The sequence below is a fragment of the Cupressus sempervirens genome, chromosome 2 (genome assembly GCF_028749045.1).
Source record: "Cupressus sempervirens isolate cs-2001-9-10 chromosome 2, ASM2874904v1, whole genome shotgun sequence".
Lineage (NCBI taxonomy): Eukaryota > Viridiplantae > Streptophyta > Pinopsida > Cupressales > Cupressaceae > Cupressus > Cupressus sempervirens.
The window spans coordinates 20,500,420-20,519,027 of NC_143119.1; positions in this window are offsets into that span (position 1 = coordinate 20,500,420).

The following is an 18,608-nucleotide window of genomic DNA, read 5'->3' on the forward strand; positions in this document are numbered from 1 at the left end:
AAATTTGATCCAAAGCCAATTGTTGGGCATTTTTCCATCTTATTTTCCTATCCACAATAACCTAAAAATCATCTAGGCATGAAGACTTAGCTGGAACAAATTCCTTAGAAAAAGATTTGGGGAAATGAGTAATGTATTATTTCCAATTTTTGGTGTGGATAAGGGGTTAACAATTTTTTGGGGAATATTGAGGCTAGTTTTAGTAGGTGGGGTAGGGTTCTTAAGAAAGGAAGCATTACTAGTGGAAGGGGGAATTTTCTCAAGGTGGGGTTTAGGGTTAACATCGTGGGTGTCTGACTTATTATTATCAACAAAGACCAAATTAGGGTTGGATTTCTTAGTAGAATTAGGTTTTTGATGATTAGCTATGATAGGATAGTCTTTCCTCTAGTGACCTTCTCTTTTACAGAGAAAGCAAGCATTAAGACCACCAAGAATCTCAATAGGACAAACAAAGATTTTCCCATTAATGTAAACCTTAAGATTTGAAGGAATATCTGCCCTAGGCTTAATAGAAATAAGAACTTTAGCATCAAGATTGGAGACCAGAGGAGCAATTTCATCAATTTGAATGATCCTCCCAAAATCTTCAAGGAGTTGGGGTAGAAATCTCCATAAGAAAGGTGGAAAACTCCTTAAGGTTAGCCATATAGGGCACAAAAGGGCAAGGACTTCATCATTCATAGCCTCCTAAGACCAAGGACAAGTGAAAAATGAGGCCTTACCTACTATCTAGTAATGGAAATTTAGGGCTTCAACTTGCGATTCGTGATTATGAAAGAAGATAATAAAAATACCACACTGAATTTGTCTATAGAAATTTTTTTTTAAACCCATCTTACCATCTTAATGATCCATAAGCTATCAAACCAATCATCAAGAAATTTATGGGGAGGACACTTATCAACATCAACACATGCAAAGACTATGGTAGTGTTACACAACCTATCCTTTTCCAAGGAAATTTCCTACAACATTTCATCATTTGGTGAAATAAAAGATTCAATAGAAGTAGACATAGAATCCTTACCTTCTTTGACTAGTCCTTTACCTCTAGAAGCCTTAACAAATTGAGTAGTAGGGGAGATGCCATTGGAATAGGGGGCAACCATCTTTGCAAATGACTTCTTCTTGGCAAAAGGGTCAATAGAGTTAGATCTAGAAGGATTTGTAGAGCCAAAAGGGGGAGAAACAAGTTGGAGCTTCTCAAGAGCCATGATAATATTAGGTGCCTCAGTGAGAGAGCCATCGGGAGGGACAGGTTCCATAAATGAGAACCAAAGAATGCACAAGCAAGTAGGGGAGAGTACAAAATGAAAACAAAGAAATAAAGGAAAGAAAAACATAGTTGTCAATAGGGTAAGGAAAACCAAACCACATGGAGGAGAGAGAATCTCCTCGACCTCATTAACTCTCCACTTACGCCATCCACTAAGCACACAATGAGGTCAAGAAAATGGACATGTATCAAATTTTTGTTGTTATCAAATTTTCACTGCTATCCAATTTTCACTACTCTCATAATCTTTTCCATGTATACCCTTTAAGAAATTTTGACATATTTTTATTAATTTTTTTGTCCCAAGTAACCTTTTTTTTTTATCATGATATTTAATCAATCTTTTAATTTTAGTTTTGTTCATGCATAATATTTTCATTTTCTTTAATATTTTAGTTCAACTCTAATATCATTTTTTTTTGTATTTTAAAATTTATGGTATTGAATAAATTATTCATTTCATAATTGTATTTAGTACTAATTAATAGAAATGAACAAATAAATTACCAAATTAACTATCAAATAAATGACTAGTCAACTATCAAAATAACTACTAAATGTACTACCAATTCAACTACCAAATATGCTACCAAATCAACTACCAAATATACTACCAAATAAATCACCAAATCTAAGAAATCAACCTTGTTGGCTCATATTCAGCAAATCTCCAATCAAATTCTTTATGCTATCACTTGGCAACAACTAAATTTTGATGCTTGGAATACACTGGGTTACTTGGCATCCACTAAAATTCACTCAAAACATACTAAATTCACTTGGCATACACTATTTTTACTTTTACTCAGCACCAACTTATTTTTTTCTTTGCTTAAACTAACTTTCCTTGGCTCCTACTAATCACTCGGTCAAGCTTGATAGACACTTTTTACTTTCTTTCTTCTTCTATACTTAGTGTATCCATCCTTTGTAGCCATAAGTAGATAAATAATACACTATATCATTAATGTCTTATCTAGTCTTAGTGCTCCTTTTCTATACCATATAACTCAACCTTTCTCTAGGTGCTCATGGTACTAAATATAGTATCAAATCATTTGCCAAATATACTACCAAATAAAATACCAAATATAGTACCAAATCAACTATCAAATATACAACCAAATAAACTACTATTGAATAATAATCAACAACCAAATTAGTGAGCAAATCAATGACAAAATTAATGATTAAAATAGTTTAGTCATAAATTTGGTTGCGATATTAATGACTGGCAATAAACTACCGATGGTCATGTGATCAAAATTGGTCGTATTTCTACAATTTTTGTTTTGTCATTGATGTAAAACCTACTACTTGATGGTGGGACAATTGATTACTTTGGTCTAAGTTCCATCATTTGATTGATTGATGAAGATGATTTGAAGAAGAGAGAATAATAAGAGCACCTAGAGAAAGGTTGAGTTATATGGTATAGAAAAGGAGCACTAAGACTAGATCAGACATTGATGATATAGCATATTATTTATCTACTTAAGGCTACAAAAGATGGATACACTAAGTAAGTATAGAAGAAGAAAGAAAGAAAAAGGTGTTTGTCAAGCTTGACTTAGTGATTAGTAGGAGCTAAGGAAAGTTAGTTTAAGCCAAGAAAAAAATAAGTTGGTGCTGAGTAAAAGTAAAAGTACTGTATGCCAAGTAAATTTAGTATGTGTCAAGTGAATTTTAGTGGATGCAAAGTAACCTAGTGTATTCCAAGCATCAAAAGTTAGTTGTTTCCAAGTGATAGCATAAAGAGTTTGATTGAAGATTTGTTGAATCTAAGCCAACAAGGTTGATTTCTTGGATTGTGTGAAGCATGTGGAAGATATAGTTGATGAGCTAGTAACATAGAATTCAAGATAAACCATTTTGTTATGAATCTGATAAGGATTGAGAAGGAAGTTTCTAGAAGAGGAATAAAATAGAAAGATGTTTAGATTCAATGAATCCTACCTATCCCTAAGATGGATGATTTTGATTAAGTAGAAAAAGATAATAATTATCTTTATAAGAGAATAAAAGGCATGAAGTAGTTATTGGCATATGCAAGAACCTGAGGAAGATAAAAAGTCTAGGGTGTTTCTTCATATGGTGATCTAAGAGGATGAATCTATAGATGGAATACTAAGAAAGAAGGCTTAAGAAGTTAAATGCTTGAAAGGTGAAAATTTTTTTAGAGTTGAAGAGTATAAATGCCAAATAGAATAGAGGACTATAACAAAGATTTGTAATCTGTAAGTGCATTATATTTTTTATCAGATCAAGTCCTACAGTTACTCTCTAAAAATTGTATCAGTTAGGGTATATCCTTTGGATTAAGGTTGACTTAACAATCATTTATAAATCCTTTAATAGGGTGGCATTCTAATGGAATGTTCTAAAGTCCTCTAACAAGGCTCACATCTAACAGAGTGATTTAAATCATTTAATCAAGTCACATTTAATAGCGTGTATTGTAACCTTTAACAAGGCATCACTTTAGAAGAGTGAGAATTAGTAGCATGTTACTGATGGTTTTTTCCAAATTGGGTTTCCATGTAAAATCCTTGTGCCAAATGTGTTATTGACTATATTATGTTTCATGTTTACATTTTTGCAAAGTTATTTTGACCTAGGATAGTAACCTACAAGTTTAAATATTGGATAATCTAATGGATGTGTGCATGATATGACATGATATTGATATGAGTTTGTTAAGTGCTAAAAAGTTTGATTTGGATAATTGGACCATGGATAACTAATTCACACCCCCCCCCCCCCCTCAATTTTTCTAAATATTCCAACAATTGGTATCAAATCTTTGGATCTTGTGAGGAATAGTTTGAAGGTACTAGAAGCTAAAAGATCAAGATGTCCAAAAGAGAGGTACACAAGCTTACCAAGGAAAAATTCACTACATGGAAGAGTTTGATGAAGTTACATCTAGGAGAACTAGGAGACTATGCACAATCTATCATTACCACTTAGCATGTTGACCTTTCTAGAGCTACTACTACTAATGATATGAAAGGGAAGAAAGAACACAATTAGGCAATGCTAGAACTTGCATCTACCCTAAGCTACTTAGAGTTTGATGATATCAAAAACTATGATTATGCCAAGAAGATGTGGAATTCTATAGAAAGAATCTATGGAGGAGACAAGAATGTCCTAAGAGCTAAATCTAAAATTCTTAGAGGTAAGTTTGATGAAATTAAAATGCAAGAAGGTGAGAATAAAGTTCAGTACTGTGCAAGAGTTAAAGAAGTTGTTAATGCTATCAGAGGAGCAGATGGTATTGTAGATGATGAGATTATGATCAATAAAGTATTGAGAAACCTATTTCCTAACTATTTTATTAGAGTATCTTCTATACAAGAACTAAGGTGAATACCTTGTAGTAATCTAACCCTTGAAGGATTGATGAGAAGAATTACTATTTTTGAGTTTTCAAACTTTGATAATTTTAAAACTGAAAATGTTGAATCTGCTTTCAAAGCTAAGTTGTCATTAAAAGAGCCTAAACAGAAGAAAAATGAATAGGTCAAATATGTTTCTAGTGATAGAGATACAAATGAATATGATGTAGAAGAGCTTGAAGCATTTCTAGCTAGGAGATTTCATAGAGGAAAAAGAAAGTACAAAGGTAAGTTACCTATCATATGTTTAAATTATAATGAGGTTGGTCATATTACTACAAAATGTCTAGAGAGAGAACAATAGAAATGGAGACAAGTTTAGAGGTAAAAGATATGAGAACAACAAATATTATAAAGACAAAGGAAAGAAGTCTTGCTACATTGATCAAAAGGAACCTAGTGAAGAACCAGATGACCATGATGATGAAGTTGTCTATGTTGCAATGAAGGATGATTCTAATTAAGACGAGGCAACTACATTAGTGTCTTATGTGAAAAATAATGATAGATGGATCATTGAAAATGGATGTTCAAATCACATGACTAGAGATAAAAGTAAGTTCAAATCTCTTGTTTATTATGATGGAAATAATGTTAGATTTTTGGTAATGATGCACAATGTTTGATAAAAGGAAAAGGATCAATAAAGTTGATGTTGGATATAATTGTTCAATTGTGTGTTATCTTTGATGTCACAAAAATGTCATATCAGTCATCAAACAATTTCTACCAAATTCAAAAGGTTAGAATAGCAAAGGATAGTGTCTACCAAGCTCAAAAGGTTAGTAAGGCAATAGACAATGTCTACCGAGCCCAAAAGGTTAGTAAAGATAGCTTGCAGTGTCTACCGAGTAGACAGCTAGTTATTGAGCCTTCAAGGTAATCAGAGAAATTTAGTTCTTACCGAGCTCACTTGATAATTGAAGAAAACATGACAAAAGTAGTTCTTACTAAGATCACTCAGTAATAAAAGAAAATATCATAGAAATAGTTCTTACCGAGTTCACTCAGTCATCAAAGGTAATTTGGTAAAAGCAGTTCTTACAGAGTAAACTCGGTAGCCAAAGGATTTTGTAATGTTAACCAAGTCAAGAAGGTTAACTCTAGAAATTCTTGGAAGCAATATTTAACAAGCAGGGTGAGCCAGTAAAGGACATTTATTTTCTTAAGAATAATATCCATAGCCAACTGTTGAATGGTTTATTTGTAAATGTAATAAGTAAATGAGCTGACTTGACAACCTAAATGATATAAGTAAGAATTCAAGTTGCGAATTCAAAAAGAATGGTGTGGAAGAATTTGGAATCAATATGATATGAAGACTAATTCTTTTTTAAGCAGATTTGAAGGATGATTAGAGATCATTGAGAAGCAGCAGAGCCATATTTGATCAAGGAGGATCTAATGATGTTGAACAGAGACCTGTATCTAGAAAATTTAGTTGCATCTTGTTAAGGTCAATTCATTGTTGCTTTCTAATCATTGTAGTAGTGATTTCAAATCTCTTAACAGAGTTGGTTTAATAGCCATTTTGTAAATCCTCTAACAAGGTGACAGTTTAGTTGAATTTTTGTAAAGGCCACTCCTAGTAGGGTGATTAAATCCTCTAACAGGGTCACACCTAATAGTGTGTATTGTAACCTTTAATAGGGTTGGCTCCTAATAGGGCTCACTTCAGAAGAGTGAAAAATTGACGACTAGTTACTTGGTGGTTTTTTCCCATATTGGGTTTCTACATTAAATCTGGTGTCTCTTGTGTTCACTTCATTTTCAGTTACATGCATGATTGCTTGAAAAGAAAGTAATAGTTTAATTTATTGAGTTACAGTAGTTTTTTACCAAGTAAAAGAAATAACTAGATCATTCAAACATCTAAGGGATTTGAGGATTAATTTTTGTGAGTAACTGATTCACCCCCCCCCTCTCAGTTACTTTATCTTTAATTCCAATAGTTGATATATAAGATCATGTGTAACAATGCTTATTATGTGGAAGGACTTAACTATAATCCATTAAGTGTGTCACAACTAAATAGTCTAGGATGTAAGGTTGAATTTGGAAACATAAAAGCTAAGATCTATGATGTTGATGGTGAACTCATTGGAAGTGGTGATCAAACTAGAGGTAATATGTTTTATCTTGATATGATTGAAGATATTTTTCTTGTTATACATGATGATGATGTATGGTTATGGCACAAAATGTTATGTCATGTTAATCTTGATAATTTGGTCAGTATCATTAAAATTAAGAGAGTCAAAGGTTTTCCAAAACTAAAGGAACCTGATAATGTGATTTATAAACAATGTCAGTTAGGAAAAATGACAAAGTCTAGTTCACTAGTAGAATTTTGGAAAATAAATGACTACATGACTAAAAAATTAGTCACAAGACTAAAAAATTTAGTCACATGACTATTACTAATCAAATTATAGTAATATTTTGTAATTTATAAGTATAAGTGAGTAAATAAATGACTATGTGACAAACTTTTAGCCACATGAATAAGAATTTTAGTCACATGACTAAAATTGATCAAATTTTATTAATTTATTGTAATTTATAAGTATAAATGATTAAAGAAATGACTAATTTGGCCATCAAATAAAATCATAATTAAATAATTAATCTTACAAACTAAAATAACTAGATAAATGACCACTTTTATGACTAAATAAATGAAAATTACTCCTTTATTTGTGTTCCATGTATGTATTTATGTTATTTCTTGATTATCATTTAAAAAAAGATGATTCTATTCTTCTTATATTTAATAATATTATTATATTGCAGTTACGGGCTAATACTTGTAACTACCCATTTTTGTCTAGTAAACTAAGTGTCCCCAATCTCAAGAATTAATTTAAATTAAATACTAGACCTTATTATGAATTAAGTCAATTTTGCATGATTAAATTGATTATTTAATTTTTTTTTTTATTTTATCACAAATCATTAATTTTAATTAATTCTAAACTTTCATCACCTAATCCTAAGTTTATTTAATTAAAAGAACCTTACCCTTTTTAATTTTTTAAAAAAAAAACTCTTTTATTCTAAAATGCACAAAAAAATTAATTTTCAGAATAAAATGAAACAAAATGACACCACTTAAGTGCACACTTTTGGAAACTTCAAAAACTATGAGCACATAGATCACCAAACATCCAATCTTTACCATTTCTCACTATTGCATCTCAGCCATCCAATCATTGCTATAATCTATAAAAGGGGGACCTATACTACATTTCAATAGATTCCAACTTTGTGCTATTCTTATGTTGCTAATTTGCATATTGATTTTTCTTTGAGAATCTTAGAGCTTTTAAGCATTTAGTTTTTTCTTCATTTCTTTGTTAAACAACATAGATTAACTAGGATAGATTGTAATTATTCATTTTTGTTACTTTAGTCTTGTATTTTGCTAAGATATTTATCATTTTTCTCGTACATGCATTCATGGAGTTCATAGAGTTCTTGAAAATCCATTATATGCAACCTCTTTGAATCTTCTATCTTCTAGTGCCTCTTGCAAATGTCTCATTTCTTTATTTGAGAGCATGTTTCATATAAAAATGGACATTTGTATATTGTGATTAGGAATTTGTAGATTGGTTTTCAAGGGTTTAACTAAATAAATCTCTTTATTTATAAGGATCTAAATGATCAACAAAACTATCATAATTTTGTGATACAATACTATCACTATATAATCATAGGAGCATATAGAAGGAACTTTTCTTGACAATGCATGGCCTCCATCAATGCTTTGGAAGAGGGAAAATGATGGGAACACAACCCTAAGCACAGAATGGACACAACAGGAAAGGGAAATTTTATTAACTTCGTAAATAAGCTAATACATTTAGTACAGAGAAAATAGACTTCAAAACATGCCCTATGGGCTTACAATAACATAAATTTGGAGATAATTTCTCCTTTTAGTACCTGCTCTCAAACTCCACTCTGAACTGCCTTTTACAATGCCAAAAATGTCCTTAAATAGACCCCGAAGGGTTAAGGATTAGGAATAAATTCTATAAAGTGCCAGTAGGCATCCACCGACCAAGTAGAAGGCTCTAGAAGCCACATTAGAAGTTGATGCAAATCTAGAAGAATCCAAAAATGGTAATCGAACTTTTGGGAGGCATAACTTTTAAACCGTAGCTTCAATTGACGAACCGTTTACATTTCTAGAAAGCTCTTGAAGTTCTCTATAGCCCTATGGACCAGCTCCACTCATACTCCATTTTTTTGGCCCTGTTTGAGGTCATTTAATGCCCCTAACCTAACTTTGAAGCAGTCTTAGGAGGTCTCCAAAAATTGAAAAACTGCAATAACTTTCAAACTGTGGGGCCTTTTGACCTGATTCTTTTTCTGGAATGCTCTAAATTTTCAATTACATTCATCTAATAAATTTACACCTTCTAGTTCACCAAAATTATTGCTCAATTACATACTCCTATTTTTTTGGCATTTACATGTATCCCAAGGTGTTCAAATACTCTATCCTAGAACACTGATAGTGGAACTATGAGAGTTGAAACCTTTATTTGATCCAAATGGGTATCCAAAAATGAAAACACATGAAACTAAAACTAAGTCTAAGTAAATTTTTTTTTTGGTTGACATAGGATTACCCTTACACCTCTGGATGCTCCTGCATCAGAAAAAAATGAACTAGAAATAAATCTAGGCATAGATGTTAAATCTTAAAATCCATTCCTTTGTGTGTTGTTTTAACAAGCTAATGAATTGATTTCAAATTATTGTAGATTAAAATCAACATCAAGCAATAATAATAACAATAAATTTTGAATTCAACCATCAAAATTTGTCCCTTAAAATTGTCCATTCATACTGTTATGAGTGCTTTGGTTGATAGGTACTTGTGCAATGAAATATGGTTGGAAATATTTTTTCATATTCTAATTAAAGATATGCAATTTAGAAAGATTGAAATTTACAATTTTATAAATTATGTTTATCATAGGCCAAAAAGAGAGCTTTATTTTCACAAAAAAATATAGTTTTCACTTTAATAAATCTTTTCAAGTTGAATGATTTGCTTACAAAAGCTTTTTAAAATTGACATTTTTCATTAATCATAAAATTAGAAAATAAATTAGATTTAGTTTACTTTAAGAATTTGTAATAGATCTTAAAATCACAAAACAAATAAAAGTTCATATAATTAATAGAAACATGAAGAAGAATAGAATAGAAAGATTATATATATATATATATAGAAAAATAGAAAGATTCCATTCATATGTTAAAAAAAAAAGAGTACATCATATATAAGCTTTAGTGTTCAACTCTACATTTTATATTTATTCTAAAATAAATTGTAAATACTTTAATTTTTTAATTAAAGTTTTAAATGATTTTTCTAAAAGTAAAATAAAAATAAAATGATTATTTTTACAACTAATATATATTTTATTTAGTTAAATTGTACTAATACTTTCATTAAACATTATCTTTTTCAAAAAAATATACTAATATTTTAATTAGATAATATAATTACAAAAATAAATATGGAATTATTATTGAACATTATTCACAAAACATTACATTTCTTATATTGTAATTTAATTATGTTTTTCATTATTTTAAACATATGTTGTCTTTTAATAAGAATGCAACCTAAATAAAAATGTCTCTTTTTTCTATTCCTTTAGCAGAGAGATGATTTTCTAGGAACAGGAAAAAGGTTAGAAAATAAGCCCTGATTATGGGAGGGGGTATTCTGGTCTTTTCTCCTAAGAATAGAGAAGAAAACTTCAGATCCATGCCACAAGAGTGAGGTTTTAATGAGGGAGAATCTCTCTATTTAGAGTTGGGTAGAATATGAACCAAGAAAAATGCCAGACAAAAACAAGGGAAAGATGGATCACAAAGAAGGAAAATAAAACTAGTAGTAATCATCTACTATTTCTAGGTTCTCCTATTTATTTATATTTTAAATCCATAAAAAAATTTCTAGCATTCTGAAATATGTTTTTTTTGCTACATAATTTCTTTTCTGCTAAAAAAAACTATTGAAAAACCTTATCAAAGAAAGATGTTTTTCTAATTAGAATTTGTTTAATTGCAATTTGGATGGGGTCTTGTATTTGACCACCAGATCTTACAGAACTAGTCAATCCTTGCTGATTTGCTTAAGCATCGTGGGTGAGATGTGGTTGGGAGTGCTAATAGTTTCTTTGGGCAATATCCTCATTAATAGAAAACTCCTTTCTTTAATAACAATGCCTCTAGACTAGAAATTTTTACCATCTTCTATTGATAAGATTTTTGCCCCAGTACCCATGCCTATGATGATTCTATCATTTTTTGGGTATTGGATAGTTCTACCCTCCATCCTTTATGGAATTAATTTGACAGTCACAAATTTATAAATGGGGAGCTTTACTCAACTTTGTTGGTTATGGTTTAAGATGGATTTGTGATATTAAGAACCCAATTCACTCAAGACATATGGCCCTTTTTTACGTTCTCCTTCACTTTTCAGAAAATGTCTTGATATTAGATGGCTGAAATTTTATTAGTGTAAACCAATCGTCCTAGGTTCAAGTCTCATTCATTGCATCATTGGTAGTAAACTTATTTGGAAAATCAATATTCTTACTTAGGAAATGGAAGTGACTTGTCTAAATCTCTATAGGTGTATGTGTGTTAAATACATTTATAGATCTGATTTAAGAAGCAATGAGAAATATAGACTGTATATGTAGGTTATTTTCAATAGTTCAAATGATGTTAGATGTATATAATTTTTTATTTTTCTAATGTATATTTTGTCAATGGTCTATGGATAACTCATGCCAACTAATTGGTAGAGATGTTACAAAAGTAATCCACAAAAATCACTTGGGGAATTATGAAATGTGTAGATGGAGGATGAAAACCTAAAAGTCTACATGTTTTAAGAAATAATGGAATATTTTTTTATGGCCTATTTTTCTTTCTATAAATATTATTTGTTTCAATTATGACAACCAAATAGTCTAAGAAAAAGTATTTTTATTTTAGCTTACCATTACAACATTATGACTACTACAAGTAGTACAAAATTAATACATATTTTAAATAATAAGCAACCATTTTAGCCTAAACTACCATCACTATTGAGAAAGAAGTACAAAACCATCTATGGCAGTTAAACTAAATATGTCAAACAAAGAAAATTCTACTCATGAATTTGTCTTAGCTGATACAATTATTATGTATTATTTTCCCATCATTTTAAAGAAAAAGTTGCATGTTCGGTATTTACAAGCCATTTAGTTTTATTTTTATTTACGGACAAAAGACTTCTTTGGCAAGTTGGGTAGTAAAATATGCATGTCTTTTTCTATTTTATCTTAGAAAATGTAAATTTTGGGCATATATTAAGGACGTTGTTATATGTTTCTAAGTATAGAAAACAATCTAAAAACCATTTCTTTAGATCTAATTCTAACATCATGTCTATGACTATAATCAAGACTATTACGTGCAAAAGAAAACTCAGATTTTTCATGCCATAGTTTCTAGATTTTTCCTTAATCTTTTCCTAGTACCCCTATTTGGGGATATTACTAGATTTTGACTTAGTGGAAAATTGTGAAGCTTTGTATATTTTTAAATATTTTTGGAAGCATTGCTTCATTCCCAAGTGTACCAATTTATTAAATGTGTTAATAAAATATCCTTTATTCTCATGTATTTGATGCATAACATATTGATGGAGAGCATCATGGATGGGCACTCACTCCTAGAAGGCAACTTCCCATTTTTCCATCACATTATAACCTCTTGATATTTTATAGAATAAGGGAGAATTCTATTTATAGTTCCACTAAAATAACCTCAATGAAGAGATATACCTTTAAAGAATCAAATCCTTATCATGACTCCAAGCACAAATAAGAAATTGGTAGTATGTGAGACAGTTACTAATCTAACAACAATAATAGAGTAGTTGAAAATTTGATGGTTATTCAAGGAGAATTCCCTTGGAACTTCAAACCAATAAAAATATCAGTAACAAACTATTTTATCTCCAAGTGGTTACTCTCAATGGATTAAATAGAAAAAGCAACCCTAGAGTTGAGAGATGTGAAAGATGTTAACCAATTTACATTTTATGAACAATTCATGCATATTACTATTTATATCACAAAAGTTAAGTAATTAAGACTCTGATCAAGTAATCCATAAATGGAAACCATTTGAAATGTAATTCCAACGTATGTGAATGAATGTCATGGTCTTTTGCATTCTTCACCCACCATTTTAGTGATTATATGACAATCAACAATTTGGAAATGAAGCTAAGTGAGTCAATATTATTACTATCCCAAAATTAGATAACTATGATTGTGGTAAATAAAGTAGAACCCAATACCAAAGTGGAAGTTATGATATGTTTCTCTTAGAATATTAATTTTCCCCACTTTACCATATTTCAATCATGTGCACCCATCAAAACCTTTCATATGATTTATCATCATAGTGAACAAACTTTACACAACAACTAGCCCAATTACATAACAATTCAAAGATGGAAATCAATAGTAAGATCCAAAATGCAAAGAAAATGAAGAGGTTACCAAGAAAAAAACCTCCTCTCTCTCATATAGTTTACTGAGGCCTCTTTGGTGAGGGCATAAAAAAAAAGTGATGAATAGAAAGGAAGGGCTACCAATGTCATAATTTTTTTGAAATGAACAATTAAAATGTTTTTTTCTCCAAAAAACCTTTTCTTACTATTATGCTTTAAAATGTGAGTTATTTTTCACTTTCCACAAAGCCCCTTTTTGCTAGTATGTGTATAATGAACTAGCTCTTCTAGCTTAACCCATAGATTGACCTCATCCTTGGTTGTCTCTAGCCCATCACTTCCATGAATAATATCCCCATAGATAAAAATCCAGGATGTTGAATTTGTTCATTTTACCTTATGTTAATATCCTATTCTAACATATTTGAGCAACAAAAAGAATTGTAATTGATCTAGCTACATGTTCCAATATATACCTTCCAAAAATTATGGATAGGTAACCATAAATACTTTCCAGCTCTGATTTCTAAGGATTAGTTGTACCTATAATTTTATGTCCATTTTTAATAACTACTTCACCTTCCCATACCTGTAGAAATCATGACATTACTAAAATTGAAAGAGTGATCAAAATACTTTTTATGTTTAAATGAGGATTAATGCAACCCTATTATACATTTCAAAGTCCAAATATCATGATAGTCATGCTATTTAATCTCTCCTTGACCTTCCTATCATTAGAAATATGATTAGTAATAGATGTGAAAGAATAACAAGTTATTATAGAGCTTCATGTTCAAACCCATGACCACCATATTATCTTGTTTAATATAAGTGACATAATACCCCAAATGAAAGTAAGACCCATCCATAAAATTAGAGATGTATTTCCCTAAAAGGTTGATAGTAGATATTAAATAGAATTGAGTAAGTACACCAACTATTGAAAGAATACATCTAAGGAATTTACATAATCTATTGAAAATTGGTCTCTCTTTCAAATCATAATAATATTTATTAGCTAATAGGCTTTCTCAATAGGGCTAGAGGCTATTGAAATCATCTCACACTTCTACTAGAGTCAAAAAATTTGGTTATTAGAAAGTTAGTTGTCAAAAATTTGGTTTCTGTGTATTATCTCAAGAATACAATCTAACTACTAACTAGTGTTTTGACACCTTCCCATTCAAGTAGGAAATCACAGGGTGTCTAACTAATTTAGATTATTTAATTGCTGGTAATTATATATCAACGCTATGTTATTATGAATGAAGAAATCATGATCTCATTGCTACCATTGATATCAATTTTGTTGGCTATCTAGCCATAATTAGGTGTAAAATCATAAGATTTAAATGAGAATCATAGCAACAGGTTATAGAAGAGCATTGTGGATTGTAAGAATTTTTTATCTTCATTTCAATCCTAATCTTTGCTTATATAGTACAAAATTGATTACAAATAAGACCTTTTTAATTATGTTACTAGAAAATATTTATTTTCCTAATCCATTTCTGTAAGAATGGATTTAATTACTACTCTTGAATGTCAATGGTATTTTTGAGAGTCTATCCAGTCAGATAAGATCTAGTAGAGAGAAGATAAGATGGAAAGAAGATAAGAGCTAATGTGGAAATAAGATAAGCACATCCATAATTAGATAAAAATTCTCTATAAATGGAATAAGAATTAGAAATGAAAGCATACTATTGCACATTTTCTTGTATATCAAAGGAAAAGAAAAGTAAATGCTTGCATGGGGCATTTGGTAGTGAATAAGAATATGGCCTTCAATTAGCGTACTTGACATTTCCTTTTATGAACATGTGGCAATATGGAAACAAATAAGAAGAGGTTTTTTGTTTCCCCAAGTGAAGTGGAATTATTAAAATTGTGTTCCTAAAGAATATCTTATTTAAGTTCTTATGTAGAGGGAGAATGCCCACATCTTTGAGAGTTTGAAATGTCTTCAAATATTTGTTCAATGAATTCCAAATCTTATATATTTTATTTAAGTTCTTATTTAGAGTGAGAATTCTCACATTTTTGTGAGTTTTAAATGTCTTTAAATATTGGGTTAATGACTTCCAAATCTTATATATTTGATTTAAGTTCTTATGTAGTTTGGAGAATTTCCACATCTTTGAGAGTTTGAAATGTCTTCAAATATTGGGTCAATGACTTCCACATCTTATACTTGTCTTCTCTAAGTCTTACGCTTGGCTTAATTAGTGTCAATTAGGTTCAACTGGTATATCTAATTCAACCAATATATTTTATATGGATTTGAAAATGTCTAATTAATATATCACAAAGTACAATATTTATCACTTAGAGGGATAGAGATTTATTTCTCTCAGTATATAATTAGGATAATTATAGAAATATTAAGTTATAGGATATTAGTTCCCTTATATCTGGTATAGAAATATAATTATTTGGATGGAGCAGTATCACTTTAGGTGTTATATTGCTATTGTTGATATGTACTTGAAGCTTTGAAAATTTAACTATGTTATTATCTTAAGTTTTCTTTTCATAAATAATAATTCAATTTCTAACCTGTAATGTCACTGGTGAATAGAAAGTTAAAGGAAATTCTTTCCCTTTGTGCATATTTCTATGGATAAAATAAGAATATCTTTCTCTCTATGGGCTGATCCATTCAGGTTGATTGCAAACTTTTTATCATTTTCTATGAGTGTCTTATGTGTTTTTTCTTTCTTAGTCCATGTATTTAAATTTACTTATTGAATCTATCAATACTAATTATTATTTTATTTTTGATGTGGTCTTAAAGTTAGTGTGCGATGTTACTATAATATTATATATATTAGGAAAGAGCCTATAACACAATGGTAAATTGTGAACCTCTTATCCGAGAGGTCTTGGGTTTGACTCTCCACAAAATTAATAAATAATAATAATTAATCACATCACATAATAATAATGAATCTTGGCTTCAGCCTCTTACTGATATATATATATATATATATATATATATATATATATATATATTTATTTATTTATATATTGGTTGTGTATTAAAATTGTATATGATTGGAGATGGGTTTCTAACAAGTTATTTTATATTAGTGCTATCCCAAATATTGCTTCTTTTTATGCTCTCCAATTGATCGATGTCTTATTTTTCTCTTCCCTTTTTCTTCCTCTAATACTCCTCCTATTTCTCATCTTATATTCTAGCTGACATATTTGATCAACCTAATTTTCATGTACTTGGGTTCTACACATACAAAAAAATTGTATACTATCAAGCGCATTCTACTTATTTTTATACTATCAAACTCATCCTACTAATGTGGTGCCATATTAGACTTAAGGTTTACCCCTTATCACAAAATTAATGGGCAAATATGGGTGAAGTACATTGCAAATCTGAGTTATTATAAATGGAATTTGTTTCTAGATCTATATTGGAGTGCATAGTAACTTACTATCACTTCTTCTATGGATGTATTATAATTAAGATTGCTATTATGTTTGAGGATGAATTTCATTTTCTATTTACTTAAAATTTTAAGATTTATATTAGAACTGTGTTCACTTCTAACATAATAATTTTAAAAACTTCAATTGTGTAATTGTGATATGTTGCTAGCTACTTAATTTGATCCACTCTACTAACTTCACCACCAGCATAATACTATTGTTTAGAGTTAGACTACTTAGCATGTTGTGCTTTGATCTCTATTCATTATTGAAGAGTTGAGAACTCTTTTTTTAGAGCATTTTTTTATATAATTCTATTTTAGAGCTCTATCCAATGTTCATAGATGAGTAAGAAGATATAATTCCAATTGAATTAAATTCTAGGTTTTAGCATTCATAAACTATATTATGCATTCCATATGGATTTTGATGGCTTTGCCTTAGTATTTATGGTCAAAACATAGAGAATAGACTGGTGGCTTTTATGTCTACAATCAATATGAAATAGAAAAACAAGGAGTTGCATGTTTATTGTTGTTTCTATTATGTTTAGGTTTTCTACTTTTTTTTCCATGATATATAAAACTAATAAGATTATACGTTCATAATTTTTTTTCTCCATTTCAAAAATTTATTTGATGTTGACCACATTTTATTTGTATAGTATGATAAATCTAAGCAGGCAAGAGAGATGGATGAAAATTCAACAAAGAGATACACCCATTATTAAAAGTGATGGGAAACCAATGAATCAATAAACCTCTAAAAATTTCTATTTGAATTGAATTATCAATTCATGATGTCTAGTGGCTTCTTTTTCTGATGTTAGTATTAGTGTTCTTTGCATGCTTATATTAGCTAACACTTGATTTTATTTTTATGCATTACTGTCTAGGGCCAACACACTTTCATATTTACACCACATACAAGTAGTTCAGGTAATGGACATATATGTTTGTATGAAGCCATCTAATTCAATATTAGTCATAAATGTAAATTCCTAGTTCTAGGAAATTACAATACTAAGCATCAAGAAATTATGCACATGAATCTTGCTCCTATAAATAACTATTTCTCTTTTTATTTAGGTTTTGTTTGTTTTGATTGGAGTAGAGTGGGTTCTATATGTAACCTTTTCCTTGAAATAAAAAGGAACCAATTGCAATTGGGAAACACTCATTTTTTCCAAAATCTTCCATCTTTGGTGGTAAATTATTTAATGCAAATTGTATTAATACTAACAAATCTTCTTTTATATAATGACTCCAATATGACATATGTTTAAAATATGCATTTTTTTAAAAAAAAAATAAAATTGTTAAAGGAATGACATTGCATTGGTGCTACATTTATTATCACTCATTCATCATTTTATGATAGAAATTTGATAAAAAAAACATCTTGAAGTTATTTATTTCTATTGTTTTTTCATGCATCTTTGATTGGTAAGTTGTAGAACATGTGTCTACTTGCTTGAAATGAATTGCAAAATAATTTTTAGTTTTTTCAAAGAAGTTAGTGCAAGTTACAAGACTTGTGCTAGCCAAATATCTTTGAGTGCTCCAAGTTATACTACAATAATTTACAAAAGTGTAGTTGACATGCAATCTAATTTTAAAATTCTTGAACATAAGAATTTAATTTTTTTGAATTGATATTGATAAATAATTAAATTGATGTTTTTCATAATATCTAAAATTTGTGTTCCCAATGACTTTAATCATGCTAGATCTAATATTGGAAAGACAAATTTGACAATTTTTGTATTATTTTTTAAAGGGTACTAGCTCAGTGGAAGAGCACCTTCTTTACAAGTAGGAGGATGGTGGTTCAACTCCATCCTACCCTAATATGATTAAATTAATGATTAAATAAACTACCAAATAAAACACCAAATATACTACCAAATATATTACCATATAAA